Source organism: Muscardinus avellanarius, assembly GCF_963383645.1.
Source record: "Muscardinus avellanarius genome assembly, chromosome: 18".
NCBI classification, from domain to species: Eukaryota; Metazoa; Chordata; class Mammalia; order Rodentia; family Gliridae; genus Muscardinus; species Muscardinus avellanarius.
The window spans coordinates 28691081-28708184 of NC_137804.1; the positions used below are offsets into that span (position 1 = coordinate 28691081).

At 41.8% G+C, this 17104-nt stretch overlaps 1 pseudogene across 1 annotated transcript; it reads left to right on the forward strand.

Moving 5' to 3' along the window:
• The first annotated feature begins 1078 nt into the window (after nucleotides 1–1078).
• LOC308276540 (heat shock factor protein 1-like) lies at nucleotides 1079–15878 on the forward strand (annotated as a pseudogene). The gene is made up of 2 exons: nucleotides 1079–1169; nucleotides 14334–15878. The product of its transcript is annotated as a heat shock factor protein 1-like (transcript).
• Nucleotides 15879–17104: the final 1226 nt, after the last annotated feature.

Here is a 17104-nt window from a genome sequence, read left to right on the forward strand (position 1 = left end):
GGGTATTGTTTGCCTTTATTGTTGTTAATTTTTAGGATTTCTAGTTGGAATATTAATATACCTTCAGATATAGCATTTGGAAATATTTTATCCCATTCTATTAGTAACTGTTAACTCTGTTTACATTGTCTTTGGATATACAATATTTTTTTATTTTTTAGGGAGTTTGTATACTCTTCTGTTACCTGTGCCATTGAAATCATATCCAAGAAATCACTGCCAATTTCAATGTTGTGAGGTTTTATGACCCAGATTTTCTCCTAAAAGTTTATGGTCTTAAGATTTATATTTAGGTCTTTTATCTATTTTGAGTTAATATTTGTATATGGGATTAGGTAAGGGTCCAACTTTATTCTTTTCCATGTAAGTATTATTTTTCAACAATATTCAGTTAAAAGATTATTATTTCTACCACCAAATGTTCGTGGAAACCTTGTCAAAAATAACTTGACAATATAGGGAAGAATTTAGCTCTAGGCTTTTATTTAACTCCAATGGTTTATATATCTGCCTTTAGAACAGTACTACACTCTTTCAATTATTGTAGCTTTATATGTTTTGAAATCAGAAAATATATATCTTCTAGCTTTGTTCTTTTTCAAGATCGTTTTGGGTATCTAGAGTCCATATTCCATATTAGGATAGATTTTTTTCTGAAAAATAAATATATAAATATATGATAGTTTCACCTAAAAAATAGAAAAAAAAATATTCTCTGGTAAGAAAGAAATCAAAAAGAAATATTGAAATGTTATCTTTAAGTCATCAAAAGCTTGGTATCAGACAAATGAAACTGTTATGTGAAATTATCATTTTTAATTTTGGATAAATTGCTATAATACTAGATGTCAACCACTAAGCCAAGCATGGGAAGGAGGGATGGGGAGAGAATGGGGTGGGGATTGGGTGGGGGCTGACTGGGCGATGTGTGCATGTATGTCTACAAAAGTTTGTATCCCACTATGATGTATGAATACAGTGCACCAATTAAAAAAAAAGAAAAAAAATGTGAGCAAATAAACCTTCCTTACATTTTGTTTGTAGTCAGTTATTTGTGGTTATAGCAGTGAAAACGGTGATGAAGACAACCACCATGTTCAGGCATTATGGTCTTGATCTGAAATGTTTCCCAAAAGCTCATGTGTTAGCTAATGTAGCAATGCCTAAAGGTGGGCTTTTAAGAAATGATTAAATCATAAGAGCTCTGATTTCATCTGTGGATTAATCCACTTGCTGTATTAAGAATCTTAATGGACTGCTGGGTAGAACTGTAAGCAGATGGGGCACAGCTAGAAGAAGTAGGTGACTGGGGGCATGCTCTTGAGAACTAGATCTGTCCCTGGCCCCTTTCTGTCTCTCTCTGCCTCCCAGCTGCCATGAGCTGAGCAGCTTCCCTTCACCACACCCTTATGCCATGATGTTCTGCTCACTCTGGGCACAGAGCAATGGAGCCAGTCGACCATGCACTGAGTCCTCTGAAACCATGAGCCAAAATAAACTTGCCTCCTCGACATTGCTCTTGTGAGGCATTTTGGTCACAGTGATTCAAAGCTCAATAACACATCAGGTTTATCTCCCACACTCACCAACTTTGCTCCACACTGCTACTATGACCTATAGCAACAACATCCTCACCACTGCTAGTTTCACAAATAGCAACATCATAACTGCTACTGCTACCACCAAATCCAACTCCATGCAACTACTACTGCCAGAAACATTCTCATTACTCCCATGATCACCACCATGAAACCATGGCTACAGTAACAGTGGTACTTCTATGGGCTCTAACACTGGCACTGCTAACCACACTGTCACTCTTCTTACCACCATCCCATCAACAAAATCTATTGTCTTCCCCCAGGATTGCTGCAGGTTCTCTTCAGGACAAGGAAACCTAGGTAATAGCTCTGACTGACAAACTGATGACCTTGTGCGAGTCACTTTACTTTTTTGCATCTGAAATCAGTAAACACATATTCATGTTGAATGAATGAAAGGTAATTATAGTATTTTGTTTCTGTTCTTAAGACCAACAGAAATACAAAAACTCAACAGAAACACAAGCAAGTCAGTGTTTGTTCTCCCTCCATCTCAAGAGAAGTAAAGACTGTGGCTGAGCTGTCTCCCAAATTCCTGTGTCTCTTTATAGAATGGAAGTGCTTAACTAGAAACCATGAACCCCCTGAAACTATATGCAGAAAAAGATGTGTCCCAGAAAAAAGCGTTCATAGCTGTTAGCATGTTCTCAGAGTGGCCCCTGTTTCTAAAAACATTCAGAACCATTCTTAGGTTATAAGCATTATTAAGAAAGCCATCAGGAAGAAAATTCTTCCTGGGGGAATGAAATAAACTTGATTGTTTTTGGTATTTGTTTGGTTTTGGTACAGGGGATTAAACCCATGGGAATTCTACCTCCAAGCTAGACCCCACCACCACCACACACATCAGCCCTTCTTTAATTCATTGAAACAAGGTTCCCTAAGTGGCTAAGGCTGAACTTAGACCTGTGATTCTCCTGTCTCAGTCTCCCAAGTAACTGAGATTGCAGTCATGTACCACCACACCCTGCTGAAATAAACTTGAATTCTTTAAGTGACTGGTTGGAGCTTATGAAGGTTTGACTAGAAGGACTTCTCTCTAACATAATCAAAAATACTAATTTATTTCCTTCATGGCACTTGATGTTTTGAAGTCGGTTTTTGCTTACATGTTTAAAGTCTGTTTCTCCCCATAGAATAATGCTCATAGAAATCCAGGCCTATTTATTATTTTCTTCACACTTACATATTCCTGGCACATAGAAGGTTCACAATTAATTTTTTATTAGTGATTTTTTTCTTTTTTCTTTTTTTTTAATTTTTATGTGGATCATATTGAAAATGGCATACATTCAGACTGTGCTTGGTACCCTCTCACCCCCCCAGTTCCCCTCCCCCCTCCATCCCAACAATGAGTGTCCAGGTTAACCATGCTACATTCATGCTTTTAAACATATTCAAATGTAGCTCCTCCATTAATCATCCTCAGCCTTCTTCCTCTCCTACCCTTGCATTCTAGCTTTGCTGAGGTTTCCTCTCCATTATCTGGAGTACAACTGGTATTTTTAATACTTCCTAGCTTTGAGCATATTAGAGAAAACACATGTGCCTTCTCTTTCTGAGCTTGGCTGATCTCACTTAACATAATGTTCTCCAGTTCTTTCCATCTTCTGTGAATGACATGATTTTATTCTTCTTTATAGCTGAATAGAATTCCATTGTGTGTATTTTCCATAATTTTGCAATTCATTCATCTGTTGATAGAGTTCTAGGTTGGTCCATATTTTGGCTATTACGAATTGTGCTGCTATGAGCATGGGTATGCATATGTTACTTTAGTTCTCTGATTTCAACCCCTTTGGAAAGATACCCAGGAGTGGTAGAGCTGGATCATATGGTGAATTCATTACCAGTTTTCTAAGGAATCCCCAGACTGATCTCCATAGCGGCTGAACTAGTTTCCAGTGATTTTTTTTTAAATGCACCAATGAGATACATTGAGAGTATGATTGAGGGTAGAGAGCAGGAAAGCTGAAAGTAGAAAATTAAAAAAAAATAAGTTTAAAAAAAATACTTGTTGGAGCCAGGCGTGGTGGCACACACTTGTCATCCCAGCATTTAGGAGGCTGAGGCAGAAGAAACACAGTTCACGAACAACCTCAGCTACTTAGTGAGATCCTTTGCAACTCAAGTGAGACCTATTTTAAAATAAAGAATAAAACATAGTGCTGGGTGTGTAGCTTGGAGATAGAATACCCCCAGGATCCATCCCCAGTACTGCAAAAAAAAAAAAAAAAAAAAACTTGTTGAATAATAAAAGAATTCATGGAGACATAGTGTTTTCCACACAGAAGAAAATGAAATAAGTGTTAATAAGAATCAGTGCCACTTCCGGGAGGATGTCGACTGAGAAAAGCGGGGCTTAAGAGCCCCGCTAACAACCAATCTCCATTACCACAAAATCAGCGCCTTTCATAGCCAGAAAACACCATCACCAGAAACAAAAAAATCACCAGGCTCCAGAGAGAAAGCAGAATGAGAACAGAGCTCAGAGCCACAGAGGAGATAACCGGCCTCACGCCCAAGGACGCGGCAACAGCGCCATACTATCGGCAGCAGCGGTAAATTCACCAGACGGCTACAGCAAGCTGAGGTGAGCTGCTGCGGAACAGCCAGGTGGGATTTCTCGCTGCAGGTAAAATCTAAAGCTCCCAGTGGCTGAGCTCAGCACACGCCGCAGGGACTCAGAGTGGAAATCAAAACCAAGAAGAAATACGCCAGCCTCACGGCCAAGTGCGTGGCAGCGGTGCCATATTGCCACCGGCAACAGCAGCAGTGAATTCACCTAATCCAGTACAGCTACATCTGCGTACTCAAGAACAGTGAGTCAAATTGCGGGCCACAGAGGATAAATCCCAGTACTGTACTCCCTGGGACTTGACCCAGTGGGGGAGGGGCAGTGACAGAGATATCACACCATAGGAGAACATGCAACCTGGCACCCCCCACAGTCTAAAGCAGCCTCTATCGACACTCTGGGTTGAAGACTCTGTGATACAACCCAGTAAAGGAGTAGTGGGGTCTGAGATACTACTGACTAGAGATCCAGAACACCTTAAGTAAAGTCATAGTGACGAAGGGAAGAACCCAGAGAAGGCACAAACTTCCAAAATCATGGGAAAGAGGAATAACACTGGAGCAATGAATGCCCACAACCCCACAACATCAGAACCCGATAAAACAGAAAATAAGAGATTTCTAGAAGATCAAATCAGGAAAATAACTGTAGAAATAATAGAGGTGCTTCGGAAAGAATTCAGAGAGCCAAAAAGAGATAAAGGATGCAATTAATGAAGTAAAGGCCTCAATTCAAAGCACAAACAACCGATTAGACCACATGGAGAACAGAATCTCGCTCTTAGAAGATGATCATTCCAAAAATGAACGCATAGTTTCTAATCTAGAAAAAAAATCCGACAGCAGGAATCTGATATTGAAGAAATATGGGCCCATTTTAAGAGAGCTAACCTAAGAATAATTGGAATAGAGGAGGGAAAAGAAAGTGAAACCAAAGGGATCAACAATCTCTTCAAGGAAGTAATAGCAGAAAATTTTCCAAACATAGAGCAAGAGGTTGATACACAGGTCCAGGAAACTTATAGAACTCCCTTTAGACAGGATCAGAGAAGAGGATCCCCATGCCACATAATTGTCAAAATGACCAATGTGGAAGCCAAGCAGAGAATCTTAAAGGCAACAAAAACAAAGGGCCAAGTGACATTCAGAGGCAAGCCAATTAGAATCACTCCAGACTTCCCAAACCAAGTCATGAGAGCCAGAAGGGCTTGGAGTAACATATTCCAAACTCTGAAAGAAAACAACTTCCAGCCAAAAATTTCCTACCCAGCAAAACTTTCTATCAAATTAGATGGAAAAGTAAGAAGCTTCCATGACAAACAGAAACTGAAGGATTTTTTGTCTTCAAACAGCACTAGAGAAAATACTCAAAGAGATTAACTACAAAGAAGAAATAGGTAACACACACCAGAACCACAGAAACAAGATTTTCCATCCAACAGACAACTAAGATTGGTTATCTCTAGAGATTCATTATTTGTGTTAGTCTTTTACTTATCTGTAAAGGGTATTGTTTGCCTTTATTGTTGTTAATTTTTAGGATTTCTAGTTGGAATATTAATATACCTTCAGATATAGCATTTGGAAATATTTTATCCCATTCTATTAGTAACTGTTAACTCTGTTTACATTGTCTTTGGATATACAATATTTTTTTATTTTTTAGGGAGTTTGTATACTCTTCTGTTACCTGTGCCATTGAAATCATATCCAAGAAATCACTGCCAATTTCAATGTTGTGAGGTTTTATGACCCAGATTTTCTCCTAAAAGTTTATGGTCTTAAGATTTATATTTAGGTCTTTTATCTATTTTGAGTTAATATTTGTATATGGGATTAGGTAAGGGTCCAACTTTATTCTTTTCCATGTAAGTATTATTTTTCAACAATATTCAGTTAAAAGATTATTATTTCTACCACCAAATGTTCGTGGAAACCTTGTCAAAAATAACTTGACAATATAGGGAAGAATTTAGCTCTAGGCTTTTATTTAACTCCAATGGTTTATATATCTGCCTTTAGAACAGTACTACACTCTTTCAATTATTGTAGCTTTATATGTTTTGAAATCAGAAAATATATATCTTCTAGCTTTGTTCTTTTTCAAGATCGTTTTGGGTATCTAGAGTCCATATTCCATATTAGGATAGATTTTTTTCTGAAAAATAAATATATAAATATATGATAGTTTCACCTAAAAAATAGAAAAAAAAATATTCTCTGGTAAGAAAGAAATCAAAAAGAAATATTGAAATGTTATCTTTAAGTCATCAAAAGCTTGGTATCAGACAAATGAAACTGTTATGTGAAATTATCATTTTTAATTTTGGATAAATTGCTATAATACTAGATGTCAACCACTAAGCCAAGCATGGGAAGGAGGGATGGGGAGAGAATGGGGTGGGGATTGGGTGGGGGCTGACTGGGCGATGTGTGCATGTATGTCTACAAAAGTTTGTATCCCACTATGATGTATGAATACAGTGCACCAATTAAAAAAAAAGAAAAAAAATGTGAGCAAATAAACCTTCCTTACATTTTGTTTGTAGTCAGTTATTTGTGGTTATAGCAGTGAAAACGGTGATGAAGACAACCACCATGTTCAGGCATTATGGTCTTGATCTGAAATGTTTCCCAAAAGCTCATGTGTTAGCTAATGTAGCAATGCCTAAAGGTGGGCTTTTAAGAAATGATTAAATCATAAGAGCTCTGATTTCATCTGTGGATTAATCCACTTGCTGTATTAAGAATCTTAATGGACTGCTGGGTAGAACTGTAAGCAGATGGGGCACAGCTAGAAGAAGTAGGTGACTGGGGGCATGCTCTTGAGAACTAGATCTGTCCCTGGCCCCTTTCTGTCTCTCTCTGCCTCCCAGCTGCCATGAGCTGAGCAGCTTCCCTTCACCACACCCTTATGCCATGATGTTCTGCTCACTCTGGGCACAGAGCAATGGAGCCAGTCGACCATGCACTGAGTCCTCTGAAACCATGAGCCAAAATAAACTTGCCTCCTCGACATTGCTCTTGTGAGGCATTTTGGTCACAGTGATTCAAAGCTCAATAACACATCAGGTTTATCTCCCACACTCACCAACTTTGCTCCACACTGCTACTATGACCTATAGCAACAACATCCTCACCACTGCTAGTTTCACAAATAGCAACATCATAACTGCTACTGCTACCACCAAATCCAACTCCATGCAACTACTACTGCCAGAAACATTCTCATTACTCCCATGATCACCACCATGAAACCATGGCTACAGTAACAGTGGTACTTCTATGGGCTCTAACACTGGCACTGCTAACCACACTGTCACTCTTCTTACCACCATCCCATCAACAAAATCTATTGTCTTCCCCCAGGATTGCTGCAGGTTCTCTTCAGGACAAGGAAACCTAGGTAATAGCTCTGACTGACAAACTGATGACCTTGTGCGAGTCACTTTACTTTTTTGCATCTGAAATCAGTAAACACATATTCATGTTGAATGAATGAAAGGTAATTATAGTATTTTGTTTCTGTTCTTAAGACCAACAGAAATACAAAAACTCAACAGAAACACAAGCAAGTCAGTGTTTGTTCTCCCTCCATCTCAAGAGAAGTAAAGACTGTGGCTGAGCTGTCTCCCAAATTCCTGTGTCTCTTTATAGAATGGAAGTGCTTAACTAGAAACCATGAACCCCCTGAAACTATATGCAGAAAAAGATGTGTCCCAGAAAAAAGCGTTCATAGCTGTTAGCATGTTCTCAGAGTGGCCCCTGTTTCTAAAAACATTCAGAACCATTCTTAGGTTATAAGCATTATTAAGAAAGCCATCAGGAAGAAAATTCTTCCTGGGGGAATGAAATAAACTTGATTGTTTTTGGTATTTGTTTGGTTTTGGTACAGGGGATTAAACCCATGGGAATTCTACCTCCAAGCTAGACCCCACCACCACCACACACATCAGCCCTTCTTTAATTCATTGAAACAAGGTTCCCTAAGTGGCTAAGGCTGAACTTAGACCTGTGATTCTCCTGTCTCAGTCTCCCAAGTAACTGAGATTGCAGTCATGTACCACCACACCCTGCTGAAATAAACTTGAATTCTTTAAGTGACTGGTTGGAGCTTATGAAGGTTTGACTAGAAGGACTTCTCTCTAACATAATCAAAAATACTAATTTATTTCCTTCATGGCACTTGATGTTTTGAAGTCGGTTTTTGCTTACATGTTTAAAGTCTGTTTCTCCCCATAGAATAATGCTCATAGAAATCCAGGCCTATTTATTATTTTCTTCACACTTACATATTCCTGGCACATAGAAGGTTCACAATTAATTTTTTATTAGTGATTTTTTTCTTTTTTCTTTTTTTTTAATTTTTATGTGGATCATATTGAAAATGGCATACATTCAGACTGTGCTTGGTACCCTCTCACCCCCCCAGTTCCCCTCCCCCCTCCATCCCAACAATGAGTGTCCAGGTTAACCATGCTACATTCATGCTTTTAAACATATTCAAATGTAGCTCCTCCATTAATCATCCTCAGCCTTCTTCCTCTCCTACCCTTGCATTCTAGCTTTGCTGAGGTTTCCTCTCCATTATCTGGAGTACAACTGGTATTTTTAATACTTCCTAGCTTTGAGCATATTAGAGAAAACACATGTGCCTTCTCTTTCTGAGCTTGGCTGATCTCACTTAACATAATGTTCTCCAGTTCTTTCCATCTTCTGTGAATGACATGATTTTATTCTTCTTTATAGCTGAATAGAATTCCATTGTGTGTATTTTCCATAATTTTGCAATTCATTCATCTGTTGATAGAGTTCTAGGTTGGTCCATATTTTGGCTATTACGAATTGTGCTGCTATGAGCATGGGTATGCATATGTTACTTTAGTTCTCTGATTTCAACCCCTTTGGAAAGATACCCAGGAGTGGTAGAGCTGGATCATATGGTGAATTCATTACCAGTTTTCTAAGGAATCCCCAGACTGATCTCCATAGCGGCTGAACTAGTTTCCAGTGATTTTTTTTTAAATGCACCAATGAGATACATTGAGAGTATGATTGAGGGTAGAGAGCAGGAAAGCTGAAAGTAGAAAATTAAAAAAAAATAAGTTTAAAAAAAATACTTGTTGGAGCCAGGCGTGGTGGCACACACTTGTCATCCCAGCATTTAGGAGGCTGAGGCAGAAGAAACACAGTTCACGAACAACCTCAGCTACTTAGTGAGATCCTTTGCAACTCAAGTGAGACCTATTTTAAAATAAAGAATAAAACATAGTGCTGGGTGTGTAGCTTGGAGATAGAATACCCCCAGGATCCATCCCCAGTACTGCAAAAAAAAAAAAAAAAAAAACTTGTTGAATAATAAAAGAATTCATGGAGACATAGTGTTTTCCACACAGAAGAAAATGAAATAAGTGTTAATAAGAATCAGTGCCACTTCCGGGAGGATGTCGACTGAGAAAAGCGGGGCTTAAGAGCCCCGCTAACAACCAATCTCCATTACCACAAAATCAGCGCCTTTCATAGCCAGAAAACACCATCACCAGAAACAAAAAAATCACCAGGCTCCAGAGAGAAAGCAGAATGAGAACAGAGCTCAGAGCCACAGAGGAGATAACCGGCCTCACGCCCAAGGACGCGGCAACAGCGCCATACTATCGGCAGCAGCGGTAAATTCACCAGACGGCTACAGCAAGCTGAGGTGAGCTGCTGCGGAACAGCCAGGTGGGATTTCTCGCTGCAGGTAAAATCTAAAGCTCCCAGTGGCTGAGCTCAGCACACGCCGCAGGGACTCAGAGTGGAAATCAAAACCAAGAAGAAATACGCCAGCCTCACGGCCAAGTGCGTGGCAGCGGTGCCATATTGCCACCGGCAACAGCAGCAGTGAATTCACCTAATCCAGTACAGCTACATCTGCGTACTCAAGAACAGTGAGTCAAATTGCGGGCCACAGAGGATAAATCCCAGTACTGTACTCCCTGGGACTTGACCCAGTGGGGGAGGGGCAGTGACAGAGATATCACACCATAGGAGAACATGCAACCTGGCACCCCCCACAGTCTAAAGCAGCCTCTATCGACACTCTGGGTTGAAGACTCTGTGATACAACCCAGTAAAGGAGTAGTGGGGTCTGAGATACTACTGACTAGAGATCCAGAACACCTTAAGTAAAGTCATAGTGACGAAGGGAAGAACCCAGAGAAGGCACAAACTTCCAAAATCATGGGAAAGAGGAATAACACTGGAGCAATGAATGCCCACAACCCCACAACATCAGAACCCGATAAAACAGAAAATAAGAGATTTCTAGAAGATCAAATCAGGAAAATAACTGTAGAAATAATAGAGGTGCTTCGGAAAGAATTCAGAGAGCCAAAAAGAGATAAAGGATGCAATTAATGAAGTAAAGGCCTCAATTCAAAGCACAAACAACCGATTAGACCACATGGAGAACAGAATCTCGCTCTTAGAAGATGATCATTCCAAAAATGAACGCATAGTTTCTAATCTAGAAAAAAAATCCGACAGCAGGAATCTGATATTGAAGAAATATGGGCCCATTTTAAGAGAGCTAACCTAAGAATAATTGGAATAGAGGAGGGAAAAGAAAGTGAAACCAAAGGGATCAACAATCTCTTCAAGGAAGTAATAGCAGAAAATTTTCCAAACATAGAGCAAGAGGTTGATACACAGGTCCAGGAAACTTATAGAACTCCCTTTAGACAGGATCAGAGAAGAGGATCCCCATGCCACATAATTGTCAAAATGACCAATGTGGAAGCCAAGCAGAGAATCTTAAAGGCAACAAAAACAAAGGGCCAAGTGACATTCAGAGGCAAGCCAATTAGAATCACTCCAGACTTCCCAAACCAAGTCATGAGAGCCAGAAGGGCTTGGAGTAACATATTCCAAACTCTGAAAGAAAACAACTTCCAGCCAAAAATTTCCTACCCAGCAAAACTTTCTATCAAATTAGATGGAGAAATAAGAAGCTTCCATGACAAACAGAAACTGAAGGATTTTTTGTCTTCAAAACCAGCACTAGAGAAAGTACTCAAAGAGATTAACTACAAAGAAGAAATAGGTAACACACACCAGAACCAGAGAAACAAGAGTTTCCATCCAACAGTCAACTAAGATTGGTTATCTGTGGAGATTCATTACTTATGTTAGTCTTTTACCTATCTGTAAAGGGTATTGTTTGCCTTTATTGTTGTTAATTTTTAGGATTTCTAGTTGGAATATTAATATACCTTCAGATATAGCATTTGGAAATATTTTATCCCATTCTATTAGTAACTGTTAACTCTGTTTACATTGTCTTTGGATATACAATATTTTTTTATTTTTTAGGGAGTTTGTATACTCTTCTGTTGCCTGTGCCATTGAAATCATATCCAAGAAATCACTGCCAATTTCAATGTTGTGAGGTTTTATGACCCAGATTTTCTCCTATAAGTTTATGGTCTTAAGATTTATATTTAGGTCTTTTATCTATTTTGAGTTAATATTTGTATATGGGATTAGGTAAGGGTCCAACTTTATTCTTTTCCATGTAATTATTATTTTTCAACAATATTCAGTTAAAAGATTATTATTTCTACCACCAAATGTTCGTGGAAACCTTGTCAAAAATAACTTGACAATATAGGGAAGAATTTAGCTCTAGGCTTTTATTTAACTCCAATGGTTTATATATCTGCCTCTAGAATAGTACTACACGGTTTCAATTATTGTAGCTTTATATGGTTTGAAATCAGAAAAATATATCTTCTAGCTTTGTTCTTTTTCAAGATCGTTTTGGGTATCTAGAGTCCATATTCCATATTAGGATAGATTTTTTTCTGAAAAATAAATATATAAATATATGATAGTTTCACCTAAAAAATAGAAAAAAAATATTCTCTGGTAAGAAAGAAAGTAAAAAGAAATATTGAAATGGTATCTTTAAGTCATCAAAAGCTTGGTATCAGACAAATGAAACTGTTGTGAGATTATCATTTTTAATTTTGGATAAATTGCTATAATACTAGATGTCAATCACTAAGCCAAGCATGGGAGGGAGGGATGGGGAGAGAATGGGATGGGGATCGGGTGGGGGCTGACTGAGCGATGTGTGCATGTATGTCTACAAAAGTTTGTATCCCACTATGATGTATGAATACAGTGCACCAATAAAAATAATAAAAATAATAAAAATAATTAAAAAAAATTTTTTTGGTGGTATTGGGGTTCCTGGAAATCCTTCTACCTCCAAGCTAGACTCCTACACACACACACACACACACACACACACACACACACACACACACATATATATATATATATATACTTTTATTATTTATTTGGAAACAGGGTCTCTTAAGCCAGTAGGGCTGGCTTCAAACCTTCATGATCCTCTTGTCTCTGCTTCCCAAGCGTGCACCACCACACCTGGCCCTTTTAGTTTTGAAACAGGGTCTCACTGAGTTGCTAAGGCTGAGTCTGGCCTTGAATCTGCAACACTCCTGTTTCAGCCTCCCAAGTATTGGGATTGCAGGTGTGTGCCACTGTGCCCAAATGAAAGTTTTATTTTATTGTAGTAGACAATTAACATTAATCTGCCCTCTAAATAAATTTTTAAGTGTGCAATAAAAAAAAAGAATCAGTGCCAATGCTATGTGTAACACTGGATCTTGGTGTTAACTGATTTTGGGGGGGTGGTCTGGGGATGGAACCCAGGGGCATTCGACCTCCAAGCTACACCATCTGCCCTATTTTTTATTCTTTATTTTGAAACAGGGTCTCACTGGTTTCAAAGAGCCTCACTAAGTAGCTGAAGCTGTCTGCAAACCACGATCCTCAGGTCTCAGCCTCCTGAATGCTGGGATTACAAGCGTGCACCACCATGCTTTTGATACCACTTGAGCCCAAAATCAAAATAAAGTTGCTACGATTCTCAGATGTAAATAAAAACTTAAAAACAAAAAAATTTGTGTATGTGATACTAGGGATTAAGCCCAGGAGCATTCTACCTCTGAGATATACTCCCAGTCCTATTGTACTTTTTAATTTGAAATAGAGTCTCACTAAGTTGCTGAAGGCCTTGCTAGGTCTCACTAAGTTGCTGAGAACATTGACTGGCCTCAATCCTATGATCTTCCTATCCCAGCCATCCAAGTACTGGGATTATAGATGTGTGCCACCATAGCCAGCTAAAAATTTAAATTTTTAAATGATGATCAAGAGTAGGCAGGTGTTTGGGTAAACTGACCACCATTCATTCCTAGGAGTGCTTCCAGCACCAGGGATTAGAGGTGGGTGAGGCAGGAGGTGAACAACTTGAAGGCCCAGGTGCTCTGAAGGGCCCTCACAGCTTTACCTGCTCTTCTTCTCCCCTTCCAAAGGGGAGCTGGGCTTAGTGGAAAGAGAACTGACTAGCTTGGTGTCAAGGGCACCATCTGCCCCAAGCCAGCCAGACAACCTTGGAGACGCTATTGCTCCTGGCTGCCCTGGTGTCCCACTCTGCTAATGGGCTGATGAGATTGCTGCCCCCCCCCATTACCAACATCCTCTACCTCAGTGAAAGGGAATGCTAGCTTCCCCTCCTTTCTCCTTCCTCCACGGCATCAACATCAAGGTACAACTAGCAGGCTGAGTCAGGGGGTGCTGGACTGCATAAATCATGGAGGCCCAGTGAAAATGTTGGATTTAGCCTCAGGCTCCAACCTTCAGCAATCAGGCCCCTGGATGGATTCTCAGAGGGGAAAGCCGAGTTGATGGAGGTCCTGGTGCCACTCACACTGGACATGGATAACTTCACAGGCCTTAAGCTAAACCTCTATATTCTACTCAAATTGGAATGCTGATGGGCCCAGTTTCCCCAAAGACTGGAGTTAGAGAAAGGAAACCATCCCACCTCCCCAGCTCCCTCCAAAGCAGGTCAAGCCAGCTGTGCCCGCTGTCTGGGGTCACCTGCTTCTCTTCCTGCACTTTAAAGCTTCTTTTAAAAAGTACTTATAGAGCTGTTGCAAGATGGCGGAGGCTAAGGAAGGCCTTAGGGCCGTGTGTGTGCAGCATGTGGCGGTGGGTCCCAGGAGGCAGGAGTAGCGATGGCATGAGCTTGGCCTTGGCTCCTCTTCACCTGTGCCATTTCTGCCTCTGTTGCGTCACCCAAAGTGGATCTGACCATAGGCCCCGGCGCAGTGGGGTCCAGCAATGTCCCAGCCTTCCTGACCAAGCTCTGAACTCTCATGAGTGACCCAGACACCAATGTACTCATCTGCTTGCAGCCTGAGCAGGAACAGCTTCCATGTGTTCGACCAGGGCCAGTTCGCCAAGGAGGTGCTGCCCAAGTATTTTAAGTACAACAACATGGCCAGCTTCGTATGGCAGCTCAACAACGGCTTCTGGAAGGTGGTCCACATTGAGCAAGGTGACCTGGTCAAGCCTGAGAGGGATGACACTGAGTTCTAGCACCCATGCTTCCTGTGTGGCCAGGAGCAGCTCTTGGAGAGGAGCTTCAAGAGGAAGGTGACTAGTGCGTCCATACCACGGAGTGGGGATATAAAGATCTGCCAGGACAGTGTCAGCAAGCTGTTGTCAGGCATGCAGCTAGTGAAGGGAAAGCAGGAGTGTATGGACTCCAAGCTCTTGGCCATGAAGCAGGAGAGCAAGGCCCTGTGGTGGGAAGTAGCCAGCCAATGACAGAAGATGCCCAGCAGCAGAAAGCCAGCAACAAGCTCATTCAGTTCCTGATCTCACTGGTGCAGTCAAACTGGATCCTGGGGTTGAAGAGAAAGACCCCCCGATGCTGGGCGACAGCAGCTCCGCACACTCCATGCCCAAGTATGGCTAGCAGTATCCCTAGAGCACACCCACGGTCCAGGCCTGTACTCAACTCCATTCACAACTTCCAGCAGCTCCAGCCTCTATCTCCTGGCACTGTCACCAGCTCTGGCTCATCATCCCCGACATCACTGAGCTGGCTCCTGCCAGCATCCTTGGCCTCCCCAGGCAGCAGCATAGATGAGAGGTCCCTGTCCAGCAGCCCCCTGGTGCCTGTCAAGGAGGATCTCCCAGCTCACCTCGAAGCATCTGGGTGCAGGAGGAGAGTTCCAGGAACCTATGCTCTGTAGGCACCTCCTTGTCCCTGACTGCCCTCATCAACTCCATCCTGTGGGAAAGTGAGCCTGCCTGGCCACCTCAGCTGCAGCCTCCACTGATGCCGGAAGCCACGCCTGAGATGTGCCTCAGTATCTGCCTGGGCAAGAATGAGCTCAGCCACCACTTGGATGCCATGGACTCCAAACTGGACAACCTGCAGACCATGCTGACCAACCACGGCTTTAGCATAGACACCAGCCCTCCTGGACCTGTTCAGCCCCTTGGTGACTATGTCCAACATGAGCCTGCTTGACCTTGACAGAAGCCTGGCCAGCATCCAGGATCTCCTGTCTCCCCAGGAGCCCCCCAGGCCTCTGGAGGTGCAGAATAGTGCCCCATTCAGGGAAGCAGCTGGTGCAGTACACACAAGTACATGCACAGCCCCTGTTCCACTGGACCCAGACACCATGGACACAGGAATCAGCGAGCTGCCTGTGCTCTTTGAGTTGGGGGAGAGCTCCTACTTCTCTGAGGGAGACAACTACAAAGATGACCCCACCGTTTCCCTGCTCACAGGCTCTGAGCCCCCTCAAAGTGAAGGACTCCACTGTCTCCTAGAGGGCATAGGAAGAGTTAGGCTGACCTGATGCCTGCCCACCCTCAGGGCAGGTCTTGGGGAGGCAGGGCAGGCCAAGGCCTGGGGCCGGGCAGCACCTTCAGTCTGGAATGAAAGTCCCAGGACCTGTGCATCTGCTGCCTTCACCCCTGCCCCACAGCCAATGGCATGGTTGGGGACTCACAGTCCTGCTTGGACTGACTACAGTTGTTCATGGAGTTGTATTTTGGATATTTACATACAGGCCTTCCTTCCCCTTTCACAGATAACATATACACACAGATAGATGGACAGAACAGACAGGCAGGGATCTATAAATGGACAGTCTCTAAAAAGATGCTTATAGCAAATTATAAACAGTTGAACAAAAATCCTCTTATCCATATATTTACTTAAGATATATCTTTCTTTAAGTTACTTTCCTTAAGTTAAATAGGGTTCTATTTCAAAGATTATACAAAAGCCACCCTCATAAAAAAAGTTATTCAAAATATAGATTCTTGCCAGGCATAGTGGCACATGCTTGTAATCCCAGTACTTGGGAGGCTGAGACAGGAGGATCACGCAGGTTAGAAGCCAGCCTCAGCTACTTAGTGAGGCTCTCAGCAACTTAGTGAGACCCTGTTTCCAAATAAAATATAATATATTATATTTTTTAAAAAAGGTCTGGGAGTGTAGCCCAAAGGTAGAAAGCCTCTGGGTTCCATCCCCAGCACCACCAAAAAAAAAAAAAAAAAAAAAAAAAAAAAAAAAAAAAAGGACTTCCGGGAAGATGGCGACCGAGAAAAGCGGGGCTTAAGAGTCCCGCTAACAACCAATCTCCATTACCACAAAAAGAGCGCCTTTCATAGCCAGAAAACACCATCACCAGAAAAACAAAAAAACCACCAGGCTCCAGAGAGAAAGCGGACTGAGAACAGAGCTCAGGGCCACAGAGGAGACACACACGCCCGAGGACGCGGCAGCAGCGCCATACTGCCGGCGGCAGCGGCGAACTCAGCGGACGGCTACAGCAAGCCAGGTGAGCCGCTGCGGAACAGCCAGGCGGGAACTTTCGGCGCAGACAGCATTTAAAGCTCCCAGTGGCTGAGCTCAGCACACGCTGCAGGGATTCAGAGTGGAAATCAAAACCAGAGAAGAAAAAATACGCCAGCCTCATGGCCGAGGGCGTGGCAGAGGCGCCATATTGCCACTGGCGGCGGCAGCAGCAGTGAATTCACCGAGTCCA